Source organism: Lissotriton helveticus, chromosome 1_1, assembly GCF_964261635.1.
Source record: "Lissotriton helveticus chromosome 1_1, aLisHel1.1, whole genome shotgun sequence".
NCBI lineage: Eukaryota > Metazoa > Chordata > Amphibia > Caudata > Salamandridae > Lissotriton > Lissotriton helveticus.
In genome coordinates, this window is record NC_136057.1 from 1,854,280,439 (window position 1) to 1,854,294,745 (window position 14,307).

The following is a 14,307-nucleotide window of genomic DNA, read 5'->3' on the forward strand; positions in this document are numbered from 1 at the left end:
CTGGCATAAATCAAAAACGCTGATGTCCAGTTCTCCATTGTCACTGGCACCCTGGGGCGCCTTGTCAGCTCCCACTCTTCCTCCTTGGATCCCTCTTTAGCCTGCACCTCCCTATGCAGCAACTTAAAAATATCCACGAATTCGTGCCTCCAAATCCGTGCCCTGAGTTTCTAAGAAAGATGCAAACCCAAAGGCATCGCCAAACCCATATAAGGTAGTTTCTTCGGCACTTTCAGCCCTTTCTCCTCTCTACCATCCCCTTTGTCCGTCTGCACCCCCGTAGTCACCGACTTACCGTCCACCTTCTCACCATCCTCCAGTGGACTGCCCGATGGCTTCTCCGACTCCTGGACTGAACCATCCCCCACACCCACCGACCTGCAAGTCCTCTTGCGCCCCCCTCGGGGACCGTCATCCCAGGCTGCCCACCAGGAGCCCTCACCTGTGAGTTCCGAGGTCCGTTCCCTGGGCCGTCCTCTGGGCGCCGCCACCTGGACCGCCGCCGTCCCGGCCTTGGTCTACGTCGCCGCCGGGGCCTGCAATACACCAATGTCGCCGTTGTCTGCAGCGCCCCCTAAGCCCTCTGCGTCATCCCGCACCTCCCCTTCTTCCAGCTCTTCACTCTCATCACCATAATCCAACTCAAGCACAGGTTCCAGATCCACACGCGCACTCACCACCTCTTTCACTGCCCTCTTCACACCCTACTGCACATCCCCAGGCGCACGCGTTCCAGACTCTACACGTGCTGCAGGAGCCCTCGCCCTCGGAGGAGGGACAGCCGCCGCAGACTGCCCTGCTGCTTCTGTCCTGCGTTTTGGAGCCGTCTTGCGCCCCGCCAGGCATCCCCGGGCTCTGCCGACAGCCGCCGGCTTGGATCCCCTCCCGCCCCTCAGGTCGCTCCAGCCTGAGCGGGCCCCAGCACCATCGGGCCTCAAAGCCGTCCTGGCCGTCCCTACGCCTGCCATCACTCTCTGGGGGGGGGGGTCCTCAACGGCCTTCTTGGCCCTGACTCGCCTCTGCTCCTCCTCCCGCTCCGCCTCCCGTTCCTCCTCAGAGGTCGGGGTAGGAGGCCCCTCAATCTCATGGCCCCATACTGCCCCCACTCTGGCCCTGTCCTGCTCTGTCCATCTGGCCTCCCGGATCTGCTCCAGAACCCTCTCTCCCCTGGCCCTATCCTCCCAGGACAGGGAACCCCAGATCTGCGGGGGTGGGGGTGGGCAGTAGCCAAAAAACTCAGCCCCGGGGGGAAGAAACCCACCTGAGCAGGCCCCGGGACCCACCCCCCCCCCCACCGCCCATAGAAGCAGGGACAGCAGACTCCCCGGACCCACTGGATCCCCGGCCGCCTCCCGCCCTGCCTGGGCAGGGGTGGGCGCCCTGGAGCTGGTGGACAGGTCGATTGGGGCATCATCCCATTGCCCCGCGTCCACGGACACAGCCCCCTCCTCACAGACCCTCCCGACCGAGAGGTCCTCCGGCTGTCTCCCGTCCCCGGTGGCCCCAGACACCCCACCGGCTCCCGCAGACATAACAGGGGCCAAGGCCTGACTCGCACCATGCCCCACCCCACCCTCCTCTGCATCCGGCACCCTTACCTGCTGCAGCAAATGGCCAGAGGGGGCCGCGCCCCTCACAGCAGCCCCAGAGGCCCCTGGCACGAAGTCGAGCGGGGGGAAGGCTCGCGGGGGCAGGCTCTTGCGCTTCCCGCCCCTCGCCGAGTCTCTGGGCGCTCCGCCCCCCGTCCGCTCCACCGCATGCCCACGTGTGCCCGGCTCATCGTCCTGGCACGCTATGACCGCAGCCATGACCCCCGCTGAGGCCGTGCGCGTGCCCCTCGTGGCCCCCACCCACGCCTGCCCCAGCACACCTGGTTGGAGTAGATCCTCCCTTCCAGCCCGGGCCAGCAGCAGCAAGGCTGCCCGGACCTCCTCGGCCGAGACGCCCGACATCGTGCTGAAACTCACGCTTCCGGCGTGAACTAGGAACCGGCTGCCGTGAAACAGCCCCCGACGCTACAGCACAGGCCACAGAACCACTAACTCAACTACAAAACTACACCTTCGCTATCCCTACACTGAGCTCCCCTTTCACTACCCTCCCGATGGTGTCAGGCGCAGGAAGAGGAAGTCCCCTTCCTCCCCTGCGCCTTATACCCACCCCCTAAACTCCTCCCCTTCCCCTGCCTGTCCTATCCCTGCGCGAAAGACCCCGGGGGAAGACTTGTCTGCGACTGTGCTTCCCCCGGGGCCCGGCATTCTTCGGCACCGCTGCCCGAGAGTAGCTGGAATGTGCCTTGCTCCCCCGAGGGTGCCCAGCCGCTCACGTCTGATTTCAAGGAGCGGCGGACGCTGCGGTGCACCAGGTGAGCTCCGGTGCACGCGAAGATGGCTGAAAGCTTCAGACAACACCGGCCTGCTTCCAGAACAGCGACAGGGGTTGGGAGCAGTGTCGCTGGAATCCCCCTCCCCCATGGATACTACTGAGGATTATGGAACCGATTGGGACATTTGGCCATTTTTGAGTCCAGGGCCCGCCATCACATATCCACAAGGCGCTTCTCCCCCACCCTGATTGAAAAACCCTTTGACCAAATAATTGGCTCGGATGCATGCTGAGGGATCGTAGGTGTCCACTTGCCATTGGGGTTTGTACTCTTGGGTACAGCTGGTTTCGCCTCATTGGTGGGAGTACCCCACGGTATACCAGGCCTTGACATTCCGTTTGCCCAAGAAACACAGCGGGAGTGCACTGGTGCAGCTAAGTTGCGCCCCTGACTCTTTGTGACCCCAGGCGAGGTGCTGTTCAATTGAGGGCATTGCAGACAACGCAGAGCGAAGTTTGCACTTGGAATTTAACCCGGGGTAATGGCTACTAATAAAGGCTCCTGGCAATCCAGTCTGGCAAAGCTCTCTAAATTCGTCCACACTAAAGCCGACGCATCGGATGAGAAGAACGCTGATGTGGACGCGAAGCAACGGGCCGTCGCAAAGGGCCAGTCCTCACAAATGGTATGCAGGCCTTTCAAGGGGTCCGTTCGGCGCTGGAACAAAAGATTTATATGGTGACATCTGAGGTCACCCTCATACGTGCCAATCTCCGCAACATGGGCGACAGAGTCAGGGAGTCCGAAGGCTCAGTGAAAACACTTCAGACCTCAACAAAGTCCTTGGAACAGACAGTCGAACATTTGCAGGCCCAAGCATTGGACTTTGAGGCGAGGCTGGAGGACTATGAAGGACGCGCACGGCGACATAACATACGAATTATGGGGGTTCTCAAAAGGTCAGAGGGACAGCCCACTGATCTGTTTGTCGAAGATTTAAAACAGAAGCACCTCCAGCCCCGGTCCCTCTCAAAATACTTCTCTGTGGAATGGGCGCAATGTGTGCCAAAGGGCCCCCCTAAACCAGGTGCTCCTCCGCGACCTCTGCTGGCGAGGATTTTTTACTTTCACGATAGAGATGTCATCCTTCAAACTGCAAGAGATGCCCCACCACTTAAATTTAAAAAATCTTCCATCATCTTTTTTCCGGACTTTACTTACAAAGTGCAACAGAAACGGAGATCCTTTCTCAAAGTTAAATGGGCACTGTGTGACCACAACCTGAAGTACGCTATGCTCTTCCTGGCCAAGCTGAGGGTGCTCGCTGAAGGGAAATCCTGGTTCTTCCGGACTCCGGAGGAGACCTGGTACTGGCTTGAAGGTTGGCGCACTTCCAGTAATCGCAAGCGGTCTTCTCTGAGTCAAGCACAGCTGGAGAGATCTGATCGAGAGGGGGGTGTTTGATTCGTAGCCGACCACCGCCCTTGGTGGTGGCTCACTCTACCCCTCATGAGAAGATATGGCCCTGGCCACATCATAGGATCTGTTTGCAACAATAGTCCCACTGGGGCAGAGATGACTGGGTTTAGTGAACGATTGTCGAAATGTATGCCCTACCTTTATATTTTTGATATTTGAGGGTTGCAACCGTTGACTATCCTGGTTTTGGATCAGCTACTGTGGGTTGCTACAAGGAGTGGGATCGGCCATTGTGGTTGAGTGGGTATTACCCCACCTATGATGCATGAGGATTAACGGTCGGTATTTTGGGCACACATTACCACCTTTGTGGGGGATGTAGACCACACTCATGGGTAGTTTCCGCGGTGTTATGTTCCCCTTTACACAGTTTAATTGGTTTGGGTATACAGGCGCTCTGCAAAATGGGGGGGGGGGGGGTTAAGTCCACGTTGCAGGGAGGAAGGGAGGGGGGGTTCCAGGGAGTTCAATTGGGTTTTATTGTAGTTTTTGGATTTGTTTTTTGTGCAGTCTGATTGCTGATGTCGCCTTTAATGTCACTTAGGTCATCAATAGCAGGCACAGTATCTTTTCATACATGTAGTTGAGTGTTGATCATAATACCACCCCACTACTGGGTCGCCTCAAATTATTCTCATGGAATGTGAACGGACTGGGAGGTCAAATTAAGAGGGGAATAGTACTACAATATTTAAAATGTCATACTCCTGACCTTGTACTACTCCAAGAAACGCATATCCACGGTACCTCCTACTGCACACTCAACAGATGGGGATATAAATTGATAGCTCATGCGGGTTATGCTTGGGGATCCTGGGGGGTGGGCATTCTGGCACGAAGTTCCCTCCCCCTCCTGGTACATAAAATCACTTGTGACCCTCTCTGTCGTTTGGTTACGATCTCTGCCAATGGGGGGGCAAGTCCCTCAACATGACCTCCTTATATCTACCCACTAAACTTCATTGCCCTGCCTTGACTGACCTAGGCCAACATATGCTGGGCCTACCTAAGGGAGATGTATTAGTGGGGGGAGACTGTAATGCTGCTTTGAATGGCGCTTACCACCCAGGCGAGGGGAACCATCAGGGAAGCTATTGGCAGATTTCCTTGGGGCCATTGGATTGATAGATGTATGGCGTGTCTGCTACCCCACAACTAGACAATACACTTTCCACTCCGGGGTTCATGGGAGTCTGTCACGTATTGATTATCTTTTTTGTAAAGCCACCCAACTTTCAATGTTCGGCGAGATCTCTTTCTTCCCCAGGGATATCTCTGACCACTCTCTTATTTTGATTCAATATGGTGGCGTATTACCCCCACTCACTGCAAAATGGTTCTCAATCCTTGGTACCTTAACGTGCCAGTAATAGGGAACACATTGACGAAGACCACCCAAACTTACTTTGTTTGAGAATGATGGCTCTGTCTAGTCAGATGTCACTTTATGGGAGGCCTATAAGACAGGGATCCAGGTTTGCGGGGTGGCGGGCCACAGGAAAGAAAAGCATTAGCAGCTTGAGGAAATAGAAAAGGAAGTGGCCCTTCTTGAAAGCGAATTTGTGACATCTGCATCATTACAAACCTCACATAAACTGACTGTTAAACAAAAAGAATATAGAGACATCGCAGATGATGCAGCCAGGACCCAGTACCGGGCCACTCAACACCATGTGTATGATATCGAAGACAAAGCTAGTAAGCTGTTGGCATGGCTTGATAGACGAGAATTAGGTAATAGATGGGTGGCTGCAGTTGTAGATCCGAAAGGCGTGAGGCAGCAGGACAGAGACGGTATTGCGGAAACCTTCGCCAACCACTTTGAACAGGTTTATGTCCCTTCTTCCGCATCCACCCAGGACACAGCAGCCAAATTACAGGATGTGGCGGAGCTTGATGCCGCCTTTACTCCTAACGAAGTATCTAAGGCAATCAGAGCATTGCAATCTAAAATACCATACAATAACAGAGATATCATAGATAGTCCCAGGGATGAGTCCACTAATAATGGAACATGTAGACTCACTCTGACTTCGATTCCAGAGATCAGTCCCACTGAAGTAGACTCGCTTCTTAATTTAATTAAATCTGGATCACCGATTGATTTATTACCAGCCAAGATGATTGCACCTTTGGCCAGCATTCTGGCTCCAAGTCTTAGAACACTGATCAATATCTCCCTAAAGGAAGGAAAGATCTCTATTGACTGGAAGATGGCGGTAGTTAACCCCATTCGCAAAAACACCGTGCTACCATGGTCAGACCTTAATAACCTACGTCCTATTTCCCTCCTACCGTACATCAGCAAGATGACGGAGAGACATGTTAACACCTGTCTCTCTAAATTCATCGAGGCAGCGGACGGTCTGGACCCTTCTCAATCTGGGTTCAGACCAAATCATAGCACAGAATCAGCTCTCCTCTCCGTGACCAATACCATTCGAATGGCACAGGATAGAGGAGGCTCTATGATTCTAGTGCTATTAGATGTGTCCGCTGCCTTCGACACGGTGTCTCATGACATCCTGATCAGTCGTCTGGAGGGAACTGCTCTATCTTGGCTGAAAAGCTTCATTTCCAACAGATCACAAAATGTTCGCCTGGGCTCCCACTATTCCGCCTCAAGGGAGCTCACCAAGGGGGTTCCACAGGGCTCATGCCTAAGCCCCACATTATTTAATGTGTATGTGGCCCCCCTGGCGAAGGTCGCAAGGAAATTTGGGTTCATACCAATATCCTATGCAGACGACACCCAGCTGCTGTTTCCATTCCAAAATATGACCTCTGCAGTAAGGAATTCCTTTGCTGCTGGAATGAGAGCCATAGCTGGATGGATGACCTCCAATTGCCTACAGTGCAATGTGGGCAAGACGGAGGTCATGCTCTTTGGAAATGCCCCTCTCCTTTGGTCGCCTGAGTGGTGGCCGCAGGAACTAGGTACAGCTCCCTGTCCCAAGGAAAGTGTGAAAAATCTGGGTGTCAAACTAGATCAATCCCTGGTGTTAAAAGATCATGCCACACAGGTTACGGGAACCTGCATGAGAGTCATTGGCCTACTCAGAAGGGTTTTCCCATATTTAGCTGACCATCATCGGAGAACATTAGTACAAACTTTAGTTATGAGTAGGCTTGACTATTGTAACGGATTGCTCATATCTGCTAATACAGAACAACTGAAGAGGCTACAGGTCGCTCAGAATACTGCTGCCAGACTGATCCTTAATGTCCCTCCTAGATCTCCTTCACACCCCCTACTGAATAAGCTACACTGGCTTCCCATACGTCAGAGAGTACAATTTAAGATATGTTGTACCATTCACAAGTGCTTATACGGTACTGGTCCTAGGTATCTGGCTGAAATCTTCCAACTCTATCAACCTGGAAGAACTTTAAGATCTGAAAATCAAGCTCTGTTACAGATCCCTAGGATCAAAAGAGAAAGACAAGGAGGCCGGGCCCTTGCATTTAGAGGTCCTACCCCCCTTCCTAAGACAAAATTCAAATCTTGTTACCTTCAGAAAATACTTGAAGACGTACTTGTTTCCTGCCTAGTAACCCTAAGACATGTCATATAAACTTGCTGTCATTACCTATCTTCGGAACAACACAGCGCGGAGATATCTCCTTGGAGATCGAATTCCTGCGCTTTATAAGAAATATAAATAAATAAATCCAAAAAAGCCATGGGCCCGAGCAGCCTTCCGATTGAAATTTACAAAACTGTCTCCTCGACGATTGCCCTGTTTCTCCTATGAATGTATGACCGCGAGTGTTACTCAAGGTATTTTACCTGAATCGCAAAGATGAGCAAATATTGCTTCATAAACAAAAACGGAAGGCCTCCCGAGCACTGTTGTTCATACAGGCCTATTTCTCTCCTAGACCCGGAAGTCAAAATATTAGCTAAAATTTTGACCCTCCACCTCTTGCCCTATCTCCACAAACTGATACACTAGTCCGGCTTCATGCCTAATAAGAACACCGCGCTTAATCTCCGTCGCCTCTTCGGGGTACTGGATAGGGCCTCTATCATACAACAAGACTCTGTGATTATGTCTTTAGACGCCAAGATGGCTTTTGATATGGTAGAATGACCCTTCCTGTTTGCCGCACTTGAGATATATGGATTTGGTGGTCGGTTTTTATCATGGGTGCGTCTTCTTTATTCAAAACCCTGGACCGGGTCACAGTTAATGGTAGCAGATCGGCAATCTTTGAGTTGGGAAAGGATACGCAGCAGGGCTGTCCCCTATCACCACTGTTATTTGCTCTGGTGCTTGAACCTCTAGCTGTATGGATTAGAGGTGACCCCCTTATTCGGGGGCTTAATTGGTCACTGGAATGGTCCGGTAAATTCTCCCTCTATGCCGATGACATCCTACTCTATTTAGCCAGACCCCGATTTTTAATTCACAGGATATTACATATCTTTTCCCTCTTCCAAAAATACTCCGGCTATCTCATCAACTGGGTTAAGTCGCTGGTCTACGTTTTGAGTGGGGAACCTCCGCTCCTTCCCACGGGTTGCGGTGCTAAAATAGTTAGACGGTTTCCAATATCTCGGTATATATATTACAAGAGACACAGGGGTCTTCCACCAACGCAATCTCTTACCTCCCCTACACCACCTCCGAGCCAACATGCAGCACTGGAAAACACTACCTCTTACACTACTAGGTAGAGCTGCCCTTTATAAAATTAGGGCACTTCCCGGCTTTCTTTACGCCTTCCAGAATACACCATATTTAGTCCCACCTCAACATTTTCAGTCAGTTAACTCTGAGGTGCGATCTCTACTTTGGAACACTGACTCGCCCAGAATTGCTCTCACCAAGCTTACAAAAAGCTGGTAGGATGGGCGTATTACTTTGCCAGCTATTAAAACATGTTACTGGGCCTCACAGCTAGTGGTTCTTAATCACTGGACGCATCGACCTATTACAGACCCGGCATATAGAATGGACAGACACAACATGTTTGCAGGTAATTACTTGAGGGCAATTTATGGAGGGACAAGATATGCATCTAAATACACCCCGACTTCCACCACGGTTTCCCTCTGGCATGCTGCAACCACTGCTTTGGGCTGGAAGGATAAAATGACATGGGTTACTCTGTTGCTAGAGTCCTGTCAATTAGGTATGCTCTCAAGGCATCCAGGGTTTGACAAGTGGAATCGGATTGGCCTTTCTACAGTGGAGAATCTGTGGGCCCCCCGCCCGGGTTGTCCCGTTCGGCAAGCTACAGACACAGTACTAATTGCACGGGAGGGAAACCTTCAGATATCTTCAGGCAAGAAGCGCAATATACAAAGCAATTCCCAAGGGTTCTTACCTACCTGTCTTCTCACCTTTGGAGGATAGGCTATTGGATGATTACCTCCCTGAAAAAGCCATCTCAATGAACTATCAGAAAATTCTCAATAACTTACCTGAGACACATGACAAAATGCGTACAAGATGGGCTGACGATGTCGGGGACATGACTGATGAGGATTGGAGAGAGGCCCTGGCCTCACCCCGGGAGGTGGCTATTCGTCCCTGCTTCAAACTTATACAGCTAAAAATACTCCATAGAGCTTACTATACTAGTTTGGCGCTTGCTAAGATCGGACTCCTTGACTCCCCGGCCTGTCCCCGTGGCTGCAGTTCCACTGGCACCTTCTTACATCAATGGTGGGGATGTCCCGTCCTTCAGAAATACTGGGATAGGGTTGTGCCCACCATGTCCCAGATATGCCACAAACCTTTTGAGGCTTCCCCCCCAGCTTTGTCTTTTGAACATCTGGGAACCCACCGACTTGTCAAGAACTGAACAACTATGGGTCTTGTTGGGCTGCATGGTGGCAAAACGCAATATCGGCAGGACATGGAAGAGAAGAGTTAAGCCTCGATTCATTGATTGGGAGTCCCACATGGATTGGTGCATGCAAGCGGAGTGGGTGATATATGAGAGCAGGGGATGCCAAGGCAAATGGACGAAAATATGGAGTCCCCTGGAATGAGAGTAGAGGTTTACTATGTGCCCCCTTTTGTGAGACTGCCCCATTTGTTGTTGACAATGAGACGCTGTAAGATTCTAACAGATAACTGAGATCATGAAATACGTGAGGATGCTATCGACCCACCATGCTGAGCTGTATCTCAATGTAATTTTGTATTTCGAGTTTTGCATAACTTGACGACTGCCTTTTATTGCACTTGATTTATTTGTGTTGTTTTTGTTGATTTGTTTTCAATAAAAATTATTTGGAAAAAAAAAATCTAATTCTGACCAAAACACTATACAATATACATATATCAAAAGCCCAGATTCTGAGGATTACCGGGTTCACCCAGTGTGTTGTTTAATGTGCTGAATGTCACTACAGCAGCAGGAAGGCCACAGACACAAGTTGACTGTTGAAACTGCAGTAAAGGAAAGAGTGCCCAGCTCTCTTTTATCGCACACTCCCCTACCACCTGATACAGATGGGGACATGAGTGTAAGTGGAAGCCCAGTAGACTAGGGGTTCTGTCTTAAGAACATGGCATGAGGGACATAACACACATGTACACTGCAGAACTTCCAAAACGCCCCTTCTAGACTGGTTGTCGACATTCCCAGCCGCAGCCACGCCATGCAACACCTCCAACAACTCCACTGGCTCCCAGTCAACAAGTCACCTTCAAGCTCCTCACTCACGCCTATAAGGCCCTACACGATGAAGGACCAGCGTACCTGTACCACCACCTAATATTCCCTGTACCCACCAGACGACTCCGAACCTCCCAACTTGCCCTCGCCTCCATCCCCAGGATCCACAAGACCAGAACCCGAGGAAGACTGTTCTCCTACCTCGCCGCCAAGACCTGGAACACCCTGCCCTTGCAACTCAGGCAACTCGCGTTGCTGACCCAATTCAGGAAGGACCGACTAGCAGCCCCCCTTCCCCAGCGCCTTTCGACTCTCATGGGTGAGTAGCCGTGATTGATTGATTGATTGATTGATTGGCACAATGTGTTTGCTCGAAAACTACATCCAGCAGAATACATGTGACACAATTGGGGAAGACAGCTGCATCCTCTCATAGTGCAGGCTGGCTTCCAGTTCATTTGTACACCAGTATGGAAGCCAATTCCCTATAGGAAGCGACTCTTGAAAAGCAGTGCCTGAAAGCCATCTGGTGGATAGAGGTACAAGTTTCAGCTTCCACCACCTCTCCGATGGTGAGAGAGCACTCATGAGGCTACCGAGAAGTTTTATTCCTGAGACTACACCTACCATGCATACAAGTTTATGCACATATATGTGTTGTCTCACAGTTGCAGTAATCCATGGAGGAAGGTTGCCAAAATATTTGGCTTCCAGAAGTTGTCAGGTCCAGTGTACAACGAAGAAAAGGCAAGTCACACTCCAGGTTCCATGTGTTTCATTATTAGCATGCTCAAATAGACAGATACTTTTCCCGGAACATCAGTGTTATTCCACTGCCCTCCCCACCTCTCTTGACACTCTAGTGACATGTCAAAGGTTTATCTAAAAATACTGATTTTAAAAAAGTAAAACAATTTGACCAGTTGGTTATCAAGTACCTTTTCTGTCTCAAAAACTGCTGATGTGGCAGTAAAGCGCAGAATTGTGAGTTTGCTGCCTAACTACGGCTAAAGGAAAATGGTGCTAGAAGTGCAAAAGCAAGAGATGTGATATATACTGAACAAAGGCAATGAATGAATTGCAGCTTCTAAAGTACACAGTGCCTAGAAGTATCCTGGTGCGAGGATTATCCCCTAGACCAGAGATAGTTATCCAAGATTAACCAGAGAAATCTCAGTTTCAAAATGCCCTCTGTAAGCAAGGTGATTGAAAGTCATCTTAAGATCTAGAGGGAGGGAATTCCAACCACAAATTTACAAAAAGGAGAAAAAATGCCGAGCACTGCAAAGGGCAGAGCCAAAGAACTTCTTAACGCTCAAGCTGATTTGCAAATGGAACATGTTGTCTAAGTCCTACGAGGGACTGCTGTTTTCTGGACCTGTTGAATCTCCTTGTCTGGTATTTTGAAAGACCAAAAATGTGTTTTTGTGATGTAAATGAGAATATAAGTTGGTTTGAATTACTCAGTGTTGTCCTTCCAGAAGAAATAAATGAAGGTTCTTGTGAATAGGTTTCAGACTAAGATCACTTTGGTAAAGTGAGGGACAAACCTGGGGTAAGAATCAAATAAGCTAAGCTTGCAAAATAGGAGATGGAGGTGGGCTAGGTTACTTAGGACCTCATGTAGTGGCCCAAATAGAAGGAGGACATCCGAAGAGAAGACCTTCATCTTGTTGGAATTTATATCACATCAAAGGCAGGGCATCCTGTTGGCAACTCCCTCAAGACATGAATGAAAACCCTCAGACTATAGTTGACTAAACCTGTCCAGTCATCCTAAGACTTGGTTGTCATCTGTGTTGCCACAGAGTATACAATGAAAGATTTGAATAATTTCTGAAAGTAAGGTCACATATGTGTTAAAAAACATAGGGCACTCTGAGGTTTTAAGAGGTTCCCTTCAAGGCAGAGGTTTTGAGCCACTGGATCATCACCGAGTCATTGACAGTGTCAAAAGCATTAAAAAAAAGTAAAATAAGGGGTGTGATACTGCCTCCATCCAATAACATCCAGGGTAGAACAAGGACTATCTCCATGCCATGTGGAAGCCACTCTGTCTTGGGATGGGAGCACCAGAGCTTTCCAGAAAGTAGGAAAGTTAGAAATTGATGAACTTCCCCAATATTTTAGCTTGAGTAGGAAAATGTGGGATAGAGTGGAAAGTTTTACAACTTTCTTAGAAATATCTGATGTTTTCTTAATGAGGGGGAGAAACTAAATTATTGAAGACAAGGGAAGCTGAGGCCGCTTTTATTCACGAGAGCAACAATGAAAGCAACCGTTCTTAATAGAACAGGGGATGAGGGTCCTGTGGCAAACCCATTTTAAGGGACTAGAGACTGTTGACATCAGCTTCAGAAAAAAGGAGGAGGCGGTTGAGATAGTACCTAAGTGACTTCTAAAGAGAAGGTGGGGATGGAGAAAGAGCGAGAAATTGCTACAATCGTAAAAATTGAAGAGCTTTTCACAAAGAGATTAAAAAAAAGACTTAATAGCATGCTATATTGCTTCTGGATGGCTATGCTCCCATGCAATATCAAATACAGCTTTGAAGGTGCTGGATGCCCTGGACATTTTTCCTGACTATCCACACTCATAGCAATGATGATGGCTTCTTATAAGGAGATGTTTATTTGGTATATGTTTTCTTGGAAAGAGGATTATGATTCTTCCATGGCAAGCGTTCAAATATTGTACAAGCTGTTTTTTACGCAGCGATTTCAGTGGAGAACCGAGTAGCAGAGAGATGATAACATTTGAAAATTGCTGATCTCAATGGGGTTCTGCATCAATTGCATTAAGAATCCCAGCATCTAAAGGAGGCATTCCAATGTCAGGATCATCCTGCAAAACAGAGGTTTTGAAGTTGCATAACTGATCAATCAGGAAACATCAATATAAGACCGTGAGTAGATAAGGTGGTGATTTAGCCATAGTGGAGGTTCGAAGCCGTAAATGTAAGAAGTGAAAAATCATTGCGGCATGATCTTCCCAAGGAAGAAGGTGGGGGTCCCAGAAAATAAGATGCAGAGAATGGCCAGGAAAGCAAGTCAGTCCACTCGGGACTTAATGAAGAGTAATTATGGAAAATGAATCTAAGAGTGATTTGTCTGCGGCACAGTCCAAAATCTAGCTGGATATTAAGACCACCAGGAAGAACTAGATTAGTGTGGGGGCTGTCAGCGGGGCCAGAATCGATGCTAAAAGATCTCTGAAGAAACAATTTGGGTGAGGAGGTGGCTGACCAGTATTCAAAGGAAGAAATGTGAGCTGTGATGGAGATATGAGGAGCCTAAGTGAAGTGGCACAGTGGAGACAATAAAAGTGTTTTTTGCAACCAAGAGCGGTCATCCCTCTGTCTAATCTAGAGTAGATTCTAGAATCTAGAGTAGATTTTAAAACCCGATGAGGTGGCTAGGGTTGGCTTCAGAGTTTAACCATCTCACAGTCGGGTTTTCCTCAATGACTAGGAATTCAAGTTAATGATCAAGAAACTAAGATGGTATGATTTGGTGTACAATGGGCGTTAATAAGTGCTGCCTTCATAGAAAGAGTGACTGGGTTTGCTGCATATATCTCTGTGGGAAGAGTCAAAGCTGGAGGGCTGGTAGATGATATGGTCTGAGCCATAGTAGACGCATGATCACTACTGCTGATTACTGACATGTAAGGGGGTCATTCGCATAGGGTTGAGAGCCAGTAGGCGTTCTCTGCCAGATATATAAAATGTAGCTTCTCCAGACCGGCGGCATGCCATGCAGACTGTGTGGTCCTAGGGTCATGCATAGTCCAATAAGGATTCACAATGAGATGAGGCCGAAGAATACAAGCCTTGAATCAAACATCACATGCTACAAACCTCTAAA